This window comes from Acomys minous (assembly GCF_964271855.1).
Source record: "Acomys minous genome assembly, chromosome: 6".
Classification (NCBI taxonomy): domain Eukaryota; kingdom Metazoa; phylum Chordata; class Mammalia; order Rodentia; family Muridae; genus Acomys; species Acomys minous.
Genome location: NC_140487.1, coordinates 127,390,666 through 127,403,055, shown reverse-complemented (window position 1 = coordinate 127,403,055; position 12,390 = coordinate 127,390,666).

The window sequence follows — 12,390 nt, the reverse complement described above, 5'->3', positions numbered from 1 at the left end:
ACATCCCCAAAGCCAATTGTATTAGCTACTTCTCTGTTCCCGTGGTAAAATACGGGTTCTGGAAGGACAGAGTCTATTATAGTGAGGAAAGGCATGCAATGCAGGGTAAGTATGAACCAAGGACAGGAAGGGGACATGGAAACCCTTGAGCCATGTAGCTCTCCCGATGACTCTAGACTTGCTGCCAGGCCCTCCCTAGGACAAAACTCTCCCAATCTGAATCTATGAACTCAGTAGAGTTTGTACTCAGTCGAATCCCCAGGCTGCAGGTACTTAAAGACCTATGCTTTGAACGTACATTTAGAATTGTATCTGGAAGTCGGGGGTTTAGCTCATGATAAAGCATTTGCCTAGCAAGTGCAAGGCCTTAGGTTTGGTCCTCACCTCTGTGGAGAGAGAGGGGGGATGGGGAGGAGAAGGAGGAAGAAGGAGGAAGAGGAGAAGGAGAAGAAGGAAGAGGAAGAAGAAGAAGAAGAAGAAGAAGAAGAAGAAGAAGAAGAAGCAGAAGAAGAAGAAGAAGAAGGAGAAGAAGGAGAAGAAGGAGAAGAAGGAGAAGAAGAAGAAGAAGAAGAAGAAGAAAGAGGAGAGAGGGGGAAAGAATATTATAAATGACCAAACGATAAAACAATAAGCCAATTACAGCTGGATCTGTGACCCTGATCTCTTGACTCAGAATTTTTTACCTAAAGTTCAGAAAAACTGGACCTGGAGAGATGGCTCAGAGGCTAAGAGCACTGACTGTTCATCCAGAGATCCTGAGTTCGATTCCCAGCAACCACATGGTGGCTCACAACCATCTATAACGTGATCTGGTGTCATCTTCTGGCCTGTAGGTGTACATGCAGGCAGAGCACTGTATACATAATAAATAAATAAATCATTTTTTTAAAAGCTCAGAAAAACTTGTGAAGGACAGGCAGAGCGTGTGTGGGTTCCTCTCCCACAGGCAAGCCCACATGCCCTGCAGACCCACTGACAGGCGGCCCTCAGCACATCTTGCAGACCTAGCCTGCCTTAGACTTTGGCCATGCCAATGGGGCTCGTCCTTTTCCTCTCTGCAGCTGACACGTGCCCTGCTTGCCTCGTCTTCTGGTACTCCATTGCCAAAAGCCCACAGCCTGGACAGTTTGAATGGCAGACTTCCAATTTCTCACAGTTCAGGCTGTGGAAACTCAAGGTTGAGGAGAGAGAGGTTGCTTCATTTCAAGGCCCGTGAGGATAGTCCCTCACCATGCCTCTCTCTGGGCTCCTGGAGGCTGCAAGCATTCCTTCTAGAACATTACTCTGTCATCCCCCTTAGTCTCCATGTGGTGTCTCTCTATGTGCATCTGGCTGTTGGTCTTTGCTTCTCACTCAGTCACTCTGGCCTGCCTCAGCCTTACCAGTCACCTCTGCCAGACCCTTCATCAAGTAAGCTCTTGGTCCTTGGGGAGGCTTGGACCACAGTGTCTGTTTTTGGAGGGGGCAGCATAGTTGAACCCACAGCACTGGAATTTTCTTGCAGAGTGACCTTCCTCACTGCGTTCCACTCTAGGCTTTTCCGTGGGTTTCCTTTGGCCAGGACGTGTGAACAGCCATGACAGCCCACACTGCAGGAACACCCTTCACTGTGCGTGTGTGTCTAGCCCCGCCTCTTCTGCTCCCATTCTCCACCAAGGGAACAATGGGCCCGGGTTTGGAGAACCACTTCATCCAGGGCCCTAGAAAAACAAGCAAAACAGGGCTCATAGGGCCCTCCAGAGGATCAGCCAGGTGTCGGCTCTGCTGTTCGCCAAGAGGAAGCTTCCTGTTCGCACGGCTCCTGAGGTGGCAGGGTTGTTTGTCCCTGCACTTCCAGTTGACTGTTACATTAATTGTCAGCATCAGTGATGGCCGCAGGGAATGACAGATGCTCCCGGAAGCCGACATGACAGAAGTACTTAAAAACTGCATCACACACCATGAGCGTACTCTATTATTTTAAATACCATTACTGCTAATAAGAGCCGCGCAGCATCAGCTTCCCTATGATTAGATTAGTGATCCACGTGGAGTTAGGCGTGTGGGACTCAGCCTGCGGATCGGGCAAAGTTTCTACTGCGGGATGCAAGAGGCGTGGGCTGTGGGTTTAGCAGGATGCCTCAGCAAAGCTGGAGCCCAGCCTAACCTCCAGGGAAGCAAGCAAGATGCCGGCCTGGATCTTGGTAGGTACTGGGAGCCCTGGGCAGACCCTGTGTTTCCTGGGTCCATTGCTGCCTCCTTGGAGCTTGGAGTGCAGTTCAGTCTCTCTGGCTCCAGGGTGTCAGGTGGGCTGGGGTGGGGTAGGTGGGTGGTTGTTGGCTCAATTTTCTTAGCAATTATATTTTATTACGAACTTATTAACCGAGAGTACCTCACTTATAACCCGACTAACCTAAACAATAGGAAAAGGAGATTAAAGAATACAATAATGAAACTGTAAGGATATCGGTTCTGAGGAACAATTCTCCTAGCGTAATCAGCAGGATTTCTTCTGCCGGAACCTGGAGCAACCAGAACTGGGAACCTCAGACAGAGCCGGGGTCCCCAAAGCCTTCCCTCGAGCAGTTCTCTCTAGGAGCATCTCGAAGTGGAGCGATGAACAGCCAGAACTATCCCAAGTCTCCAAAGGCCCCGCCTCCTGTTTTTTGGCTCACATTTATACCTCCTCTCAGAATTTGTTCAAGGATGTTTTTCAGCTGGTTAACAACCAATCTCCCCCACACGGTGGCTCAGCTTCTAAGGGGATAAACATCACCAGGTCTCTCACTAGTCTTTTTCTCATCCCCTACTTGTGATCTAAACAAAAAACATGTTTATCTTTCCTTCAGGGGGTGGGTGAGGGGATGGAGGGTGGTGTGGAGTATCCAGGTGGTTTGAGTCTACAGAGGAAGGATCTATTCCCTTGCTCCTGCCTCCTTGTCTCAGGCTTGCAGAGGAAGTTGGGGCCTTTGATTCCAGCGTAGAGAATTATTCCAAGTATCTTACGTGGGTGCTGTGGACAGACAGGGAGGGACTGTCACCTCTGGGGCTTCATGTCACTCCTGGCTTCCTAAGAAAAACTCAGCCAGGGATATCTCTCACTTCTTACTGTGAGCTGTGCTCCCATTTGACAAGCCAGGAGGGAGGGTCCTCGCTCAGTGTCAGCAAGATCCTGGGAGCCTCCTCATAGTAGGGCAGCCGAGAGAGCACAGTACGTCAGTGGAGACACTGGGTCTCGAACTTGGGTTTTTCTGGCTCCAAAGTCCTCACACTATAGCCTGTGAGATGAGTGGATGGTGAGACTTTTAAGGACCCAAAGGGGGCCTCTCCTGCTGTGGAGTCTGTCTCAAGTTTATGCAGAGCTCTGGTCTTGGGTTAGTGGGCTGGGTGGGTCCACCTCCGCATCCCACCCTACTGTCTGTCCATGTTCCCTTTCGTAGGGTGAGCTGATCTGGTTGGCTGTGTCCCATGTGGAGAGGGCAGGGGGGCAGGCAGCAGATGAGGGTGGCGAGTGGTGGCTTCCTTCCTAGAGCAGCACGGCTCTGCTCTGGGACACCTGGAAAACAGATTGCAGAGAATGGCATGGAGCACCTTGGTTTTGGGAAAGCAGATGCCATCTGCCTCAAGGGTGCCTCAAGGGTGCTAGGGGCTGAGGAGGGAAGACTGGAAAGGGTGAAGCCTCATGGCCCAGAAGATACCGTGTCCATGTAGAGGGGAGCAGGGAGACCAGTGGCCCACTGAGTGCTTGGGAGGCCCGAGTGGCCAGGGAGGGGACAACCTGCGCGTAGCTGGTGCCCTTGACCCTCCTACAAAGGAGGCAGGTCTCCAGCTGCATCCAATTTTGACCCAGTGGCTGCTGCCTCCTTCCTGGAGACACATTTGGCCCCGGGCACTCATGGACAGGGAAGACTGACTTATTCTGAGGGCTGGTGGGAGTGTGTGACTGGAACGCAGCAGAGCAGAGGAGGTGGACGAGAGTGCCTCCCACTGCGCCGGGATGGGCGACTTCAGTCCTTGTGAAGGACTACTCCTTCTGGGCTGCCTTTCTCTCTGCTATGCTCTGAGGATGAGCAGAAGCGAGTCTGTGTTCATTTGTGTGCAGCTGTGCACACGTGTGTAGTCATGTGCAAGGACTCCAGAAGCGCCTGGTGCTTTCCCCTGTCACTCCTCACTTTAGTCTTCTAGGCAGGGGTCCTTACACTGGACCTTGTGTGTTCAGCTAGACTGACGGCAGGCCCAGGCGGTTGGGTGACAGGTTTGATTCCTGCAGTTGCTGTGATGGAGACTCACACCCCGGTGCGGGGAGTAAGGGAGGGGGGGGGCGCTGGGAACCCTATACCACAGCATGTCTGTAGGGCTGGGTCCTTCTGAGGGTTGTGTGTGTGGAAATCTGTCCTTGTCACACTGCAGCTCACAGTGGTTGCACAAGGTCCTTGCAGCTTCTTGGGTCACAGTCATCTTCCTCCTTTTTCATGCAACCTTTGACCTTTGTATCCCCCTTATCAAAGACTTCGGGCCCAATCAAGGTCGGGCTCTGGGGCTTCAGGTACAGAAGCACTTGCGCAGGAGTCGCTGTCCAGCTTGGTGACTGAGTGAGGATTGGCCGGGAGGTGCAGCCTGCTCTGTCGGCTTGGGCACTGGAGTCAGAATCTTGCTTCTGGTGTTCTCTGGTGAGCCCAGCCCCGGAACTTCAGCTATGGACGAAGCAGGCGGCTCAGCCCTCACCCAACTAAGGTGGGCAGCAGAGTCAGATCCTTCTCTGTTCGCTCCTTGGCTGTGACCTGGGCCAATCCAGACCTTGTCTCTGTGTATTTAACCCGTCTCCTTGAAGGCTCTTCTCGGGAACCTATCTCAAGAGATCAATGACTAATTCTCATGTGGACACAGGCTTTGCTGAATGCTGACCCCCGGCTCTGTAGCGCTCCAGCCTGGCTCGTAGGACCCAGATCGGTTTTCTGAACTGTGGAACACAGATCAATATGTTGCAGAGGTGTACGGTCCTGGAAGGCCCTTTGACTGCGTGGCCCATCAAGTGTAGCTCACCGTTGCAGCCACTTAACAAGTTATTGGCGGCCGGAGGGCCCTTGAAGAGGTAGGTGGCAGACAGATAGAGCCTGAGAGCTGCAGAGTCAACACAGGGAGAAAAGCTGTCCTCAGCTCTTAGTTGAGAAACTGCCCAGGCCCAGCAGGTCTGTAGGCACCTGTGCTTCCGTTTAGCCTGATCTCACCCAGTCACTGCCGGTCATCCCAGGCTGCAAACCTCCAAGGACAGCACAGAGGGGTTCTGAGTTGAAAGGTTGCATCTTAGAGATCGGGACATGGACGCGGGCACACCCATGTAAGCTGAGCACTTGAGTAATGCAGGCGGTCATAACTTCAGAGTCAGCCTGGGCTATAATAGAGTGAGACTCTATCTCAAAGAAACAGAGTCTTGGAGTGCGGCCCAGCGGTAGAGCACTTGCCTAATACGCACAAAGCTGGGCTGCTGTTTGTTCCACAGGCTCAAGTCTTGGGTAGCAGAGAAAAAAAACCTCTTTAGGCCCTTGGCTGAACTTCACAGTTACACAGCATCTGCTGGTGTCTGGGGGATGTAGAAGAAACTGAAGAAAAAGAAACAAGCAGGCTGGGAGCCGGTGCCAAGCAGCTGTCCTCGGGCCCAGATTTGGTAGAGTGTCAGCGTGTTCTGCATCCTTGGTGACCCTGGGGGGTTATGTATCCAGCCCTCACACACCGTTGCCACTCTGAGGCTATACACTGTTATTTCCCCAAAGCAGGTCACTTCCCTGGGATGTTCTGGAAGGCAGCTTTGTGCTCTCATATTGAGAACGGCTCAGAGAACATCAAATCAATGCTCAGGGCAGAACCGGGGACCCAAGAGTCCAGCACGAATGGAAAAGAGTTAGTGGGGAGCAGGGCTGCGGGCTGCGCTCTCCTTCATCGGCTGGTGATCACAGCAAACTGCCTACCCTCTGCAACACCCGGCTTCACCGTCTGTAAGATGTACATGGCACAACTGCGCTCCTTCCCCATGGCCGGAGTGCCGGGGCGGCAGGGCTCCTGCAGCTGGTGAGTTCCTATGAAGCTTGACCTCTTGCTTTGGCGACCAGTGGCCCATGTGTGACGGTAGAGACATCACGCCTCGGCAGCAGGTCATCACACAAGGCCAAGCCCAGACCTGAGACGCAAAGGCTGCATCCACGGCTTCTTTGAGCACATTGTGAGGAGAGGACAGGCCCGCGCTGTCACTCAGTAAACGGCTATGGAGTCAACACCGGGTCCTGCTCAAGCCTCCAGCCGCCACCAGGACAGACTCACAGCCTGATTTCCTGGGGTCCTCCTGCCCGAGGGAGGAGGGGTCTGGGTTGCAGTCAAGCCAGCCATGTCAAGATGTCTGCCAGCTCCCCCAGGCTGGGAAGTTTTCCAGGCTGGAATGGAGTGGGGATGTTTGGAAAGGGAAATCCAGAGGCAACTTGGATGCCCTTCTCTGTGGGAGCCCTGCTTGAGCTCAGTGGAACTGAAGGTGGAGAGATGGCGCAGCCTGGATCCAGACCCTTGGTTCTCTCCTTAAGTGGTGACAAGCGGCTGCCTGGCCGTCCTCAGGCCTGTGTTTACTGTAAACCTTGGCTGGTCATAAAAGGGCTGATGCTTCTGCCTGCTGGGTAGCTGCTGCTGCTGTAGTAGAGACCCCTGCCATCTGGGTAGTGAGAGAGGGACACACCTGCAGGTGTGGCACTGTGGTGCCCTTTTCAGGTGTGGAGAATGGGAGAGCAGAACAGTGTATACAGTCCCTTGGGAGCCACAGCCAGAAAGGACTCTGCTTCCTGCCTAGCCAGGAAGCCACAGGCCAGGCTTGAGTGGTCCGCTCCGCCCCCAGCCTGTGAGCTCAAGGGTGGCTGGGCTAGGTCTCTCTGTTCCTAGGGTTTATCACTAAAGGTGAAAGATACTTCCACGGTCCCCATGGGGGAAGGGGGCACGCAGGGCGGGGTAAACAGTGAGCTGCTTTGCCACGCCTGGGAAACCCAGGTCATGGAAGTGTGGCCAAGCTGTGCCCTTTCTTCCTGAAGACCTCTGTTCTCTGTGGAGAGCCGGTAGCATACCCCCGTCCTCCCCGCTGACTTCACAACGCTCTGTAAAGATGGTTAACAGATTTCAAATACTGACCTGGCCAAGTTCCTGGTTATTACCTATTTATTCGCTCAGCAGTCTCTGAGGACCCCAGGAGCAGGTGAGTTCCGAGCACGAGTGCGTGTCCCCGTTCTGCAGAAGCAAAGTCACGCAGGACAGTACGGTTTCAGGCCGTGTTAACTGAAGGCCAGGATGCTTCGGAAGAACTCGGAGGCAGCGGTGGTCGCAATAGACAGATGTGGGGCACAGGCATCGCCTCTGGGAATCAGACATGCAGTCTGTGTCTGTACTTGGAGGAGCCAGGGAATCTGAGCAGGGTGTTCCTTCTAGGGAGGCCAAGGACAAAAGGCACGCAAATGGGAGGGCTGCTGAAAGCACGTGAGGTGGTGAAGACAGAGGCGTGTTCTGGGTGTGTCCTGCCCTCCTGGAAGGTGTGTCGGGCACCATAGGGAATGTGGCCTGGTGTGTGGCATCTGCTCAGGGCTTCATGTCTTGGCCACTGGGTGGTGCTGCTCATCTCTGGATCTCTGCTTTTCAAACAGGATTTGACCTTGACCCTGTGGGCCCATGGCACACTGCGTATATGCACGTGTTCGATAACATGCATTACATCATAGGTCACTATTGGGACATGCTGGGGGTGAACTCTGAACCTGCTGGAGGTCCTAGGCTTTGAGTTGCCTGGGGTCAGGTTAGACGGACCCTTGTGTTTCTCTGACCTATAGGCACGTGCATAAAGGAACTACATTTCCCAGCCTGCCTTGCAGAGACGATGTTGGCTTTGTCTAGCCAATGAGAGGTAGATAGATGAAGAAGGAAGGGAAAGGTCCTGGAATAGAAAACTCCCACGCAGAGGAAGATACCAAATGGGGGAACTAACTACCCAGGGTCGGCCACACTAATTGAAACCTTTGCTAAGGATCATGTGGCTCCTGCCTTAATCCCAGCTGGACAGCTGCAAATCTGAGGCTGTCCCGGGCCACACAGTGAGACTCTGTGTTCCAGTTCTGTTGCTGTTGCTATGAAATGTAATGAGAGAGGGAGAGGTGCTTATGGTGGGCCCACGCCGCGGTGAGAAAGTACGCCACGTAACAGATCTGGTATAAGGAGGCTTATTGAGGGCAGGGAAAGGTGTGAGGAGCTGCAGAAGGGGCAGGGGCAGTCAGACAGGAGCAGAGCCACGAGGGCAGAGAAGAGGGGCACCACAGAGAAAGGACTGGGGTGGCACTCATGCCCTTCTATTCAACCGCACACACCTGGCGTACCCGGTTGGTGGCAGGTGATGACATAAGCTAGGGTCCCGGAGAGGGGGCCTAGTGGACTGGTCTGAACGCTAACAGCTATGATTAAAACCCTGGACAAAAGCAACTTGGTTTATTTCAGTTTACAACTGCAGATCACAGCCTGTTGTTGGGGGAAGTCGGGGCAGGCCCGACTGCTGTTCCACACAGCGTTGCCGCTGACCAACGGACTCATGTCAGAGCGAAGAAGTCCAGCATGACCCACCGAGGAGGGAGCTGCTCACTGGCTATCTCACAGACCACTTGTACTCAGCTGGCCTCCCTTTACAGTTCAGGCCTAGGGATGTGCCACTCACAGTGGGCTGTTCAGGCCTAGGGATGTGCCACCCACAGTGGGCTGTTCAGGCCTAGGGATGTGCCACCCACAGTGGGCTGGACTCTCCGATATCAATTGACAAGACCATTGCTGACGTGCTTATGCGCGCTTTGGCACTCTTTTGAGAGCACCTGGCCAGACTACCCTCATTGGTTGCTTCTCTAGGTCTCGCCTGTCCAAGATGGCTGAGGGAGTGACAGGACAGTGTGGCAGGTACCAACACTTAAAAGGTCAAAGGCAAGAGCTGGTGTCGTGGTCTCACATCAGGGAGGGGCCTTGGTCGGCTTTGGTTCTACCATCTGCTCAACAGTCGGTAGGAGAGGACAGCACGTGATAAAACAGCCTGTCTCCATCTTGGGTGTGAAAGCCATCTTATAGTAAAGGCAAACTTGTATGTTTATGATTAATTCTGTTTCTCCAGGACTGGGCTAGGCCACCTGTAACCCTAACTCCAGAAGGTTCTGCACTGCCTGCTCCAGGGAGGGGCAGCCATGCCTTTTATGGCCTCTTTGCAACTGTGCCCTCGATTCCGGAGGCTGTTAGGACCGTCTTACAGCCTTTACCTTCGCTTCAAAAGATTATTATGACGACCTGTTACTATGACCACCTCGCTGCTGTAACCCTGCCTGTTTGCCTGTCAATCCCTCATCTGGAAACCCCCTGTTCCCAAACTATAAAAACCTTATCTTTACCACGTTCAGGGCTCACCTCTTGATCCCTGCCTGTGTACACAAACCAGAGAGCTTGCTTCAGTTGCTGGCTTTAATTAATTTGGCCACGATGGTTTGTGTCAGTGGGCTTTCTCCTCACATTTTTGGATTAACAAGTGGTCCTCAAGTGTCTTCGGCGGCGCGGGGTGGGAGGATGGGAGGGTGGGGGGTGGGGGAGGGGTTGTTCCTGACCAGTGTGGATGGCAAAGCCTGCAGATGCTCTTTTCCTTGCAGGGAATGATGCTGTGTTCCTGTAGCCTACATATCCCTGTAAGCATGGTCCATGATGCCCTGGGGCTCCGGATGCCTGACACCACACAGAGAGTCCCACAGTCTCAGGATGGATGCATTTGTCCCCTGCCCAATGCAGGACAGGAGCGAGAGCCAGGCATTTGTTATGAGGCCTCCCTAGAGCTCTTCCCCATCCTCCTGTCTTGCTCCCCGACTCCTCTTTTCTCTCCTGCATCCTCCGGTCCTTTCCTTGCTAAGCCCTTCCTCCCCCAGGGTCCCCCTCCCCTCCCCCCCCCCCCCCCGTCTGCTTTGATGCTAGGGAGGAGCAGTAACGTATTTTGGGAAGTCGCTTTCTGGACCCCATTGCACAGCGGGAGCCTGATACTGCCTTACCTCCCAGCAGCCCCCCTCGCTGCTCCGCCTGTGAGGGGATGGCTGGATTCTCAGAGCAGCTTTGATAGTCAGTCTGTCACAAGTGCTGTCTTGTTTGAAATCTATGAAGACAGTGTGGTTCCACGAAGACCCGAGGAACAGGGGATTGTGAAGGCTGTCTTGGATGACTGTAGAATTCCCTGCTTTGATGCTAAACTGAACATCAACAAGTGGTGAATTTTAAAGGTTAGTTGCAGCGCGGAGCGGGAGCCATACAGATACATTTCCCCCCTGGTCCTCTGTCAACGTAAAAACTCATTCTTTGGATCTCGATTTTAAAAAGGCGTACTTGGGCAATTTGGATGTGATGTTTTGCTGTGCTTTGGGGCCTCTTCCAACACCAGCGCATTTCCTCACTCAGCCTCCGCACCCACTGATGTCACCCGCCTTCTACCTCAGGACACCTCTGGGCAGTCATAGAGTTCATGGGGTCCGCCATGGGCTTCCTGCATCCTCACGTTGCTTGGAGATGAAACTCTAGGAGGGAAATGAATGTCTTAGGTCTCTTTTACTCAAGTGATAGCTTCACTTCATACACATTGGGAGAGTGTGGCCCAGGTCCACATAACCCCAGCGTGGCTCCTGGCTCTTCTTACAAGTATAAAAAAAAAAAAGAAATGGTGCTTCCCACAAGGGGATTTCCCCAGACAAACACTCTCCTGAGCCTTGAGTCTAGAGAGCGTTATGCATAGTTCCTGTTTAGTCTGACAGAGCGTCAAAGTGGTGCAAACCCAGGGTGGATGCTTAAAAAAACAAAAATGACTGTTGCTGGCCGTCAAGCCAGGCCCTGCCGTGCTACCCATAAGCACTCCATCATCAAGGTTCTGGGACTCGGGGTCTGGCTGGGGACAGCTCAGACAGACAGCCTGTGGCACAGTGTCTGGGACAATGGCCTCCATGGCTGGGTGGAGTGCTGGGCGGTTTATTACAGGGACCGCGCAGATCCGTTGGGTGGAATGGAAGCACATACATTGAGAGGGAGAACCAGCTCAGCGTTCTCTGTAGAGGAGGGCTCAGCTGGATGGGGACCCTGTTCACTGTGAAAACACATGACTAAAGAGAAGAAGACCTTCATCTCACCACAGAGCGGGAGACGTGGCCAGCTGGGCTCAGCCTGTAGTGGAGGGAGCTCACAGAGCAGACTCCTACACCTGACCAGGAAGCTGAGAGTTCAGACTTGAAGTGGAGTCGACTGTAAGTCTCCTGGCCTACACCGGCCACTGGCATCCCCCTGCCAGCTCTCTCCTAATGTCTCCACAACCTCCTCCTGAGGAGGAGACACTTGCTTCAGAGTGGCCCCTGAGTTCCCATCTAAAAGAGCTGTACTCCGTCTGCAAGGTGCCCTTGTGACCGCAGCCCAGAGAGTCACTGCATCCGCGTGCCAGCTGCTCTCCCACTCCGCACTGCCTGGGCCTTGTTTGCCTCCCGCCTGTGTGCACATTGGCTAACGAGCATCCTGAGTAGCACACTGATGCCAGGACGTGGCCCAGACAGCGGCTCTCCGGGATGGACCAGAGCCTCCCGAATTAACCCACAGAGACCCAGGGTGCCGAGTCCTTGTCCATGGCCAAGCAAGGCCCTCTGGCTGCTGAAGGGGCATTAATCCTCATTTCACGTGGGGGAGACAGTGAGGAGGAAGGCCTGCTTGCAATCTAATGTAACTAAATGTCACTCCACGCCCCCTGTATCGCTGCTCAATTGAAAGCAACGGGGATCGGGGCAGAGGGGGACTGGAGCAATTGCATAACGTGATTCATAACCCTGGGTTCCTATTTATCATAAAATCATTTACAGCTCCGTAAAATGTGTTAATTTGGCGGCTGGTGATGTATGTCTTTGATTTAGGAGCTGACACTTGTGCCCAGTGGCTGCTCAGCGTGGGCTCCACAGCCCTGTGTGAGGGTGGAGAAGCGATTGCGCTTGGGGGGCTGTGCGGTGGTGGGCTTGTTTTCAGTGACATGTTTGGGCTGGCTTCGCCCTCCTCCGGGGAGCCTGCATGGACAGGGAGGCAGAGGAGGGCTGGGCGTTTGGTACACAGAAGCAGAGCAGATTAGATGCAACTTGATCCCAAGACTGGGAGTTGAGCACAGTGCTGGCTGACTGTCCATTCTCGACCCAGAATTCTGCAATTTATTGGAAATTTCTTTTGGAGGTACTGGGGATACAACTCAGGGCTCTGTACATAGAATTCTACCCCTAGGGCACAGCACACCCCGTTCCCTGCCCCGGCATATTGGAAAAATTTAAAAATACATTTCTCTGTTTTTTTGAAATCAAAATATACTTCCCCCTCCCC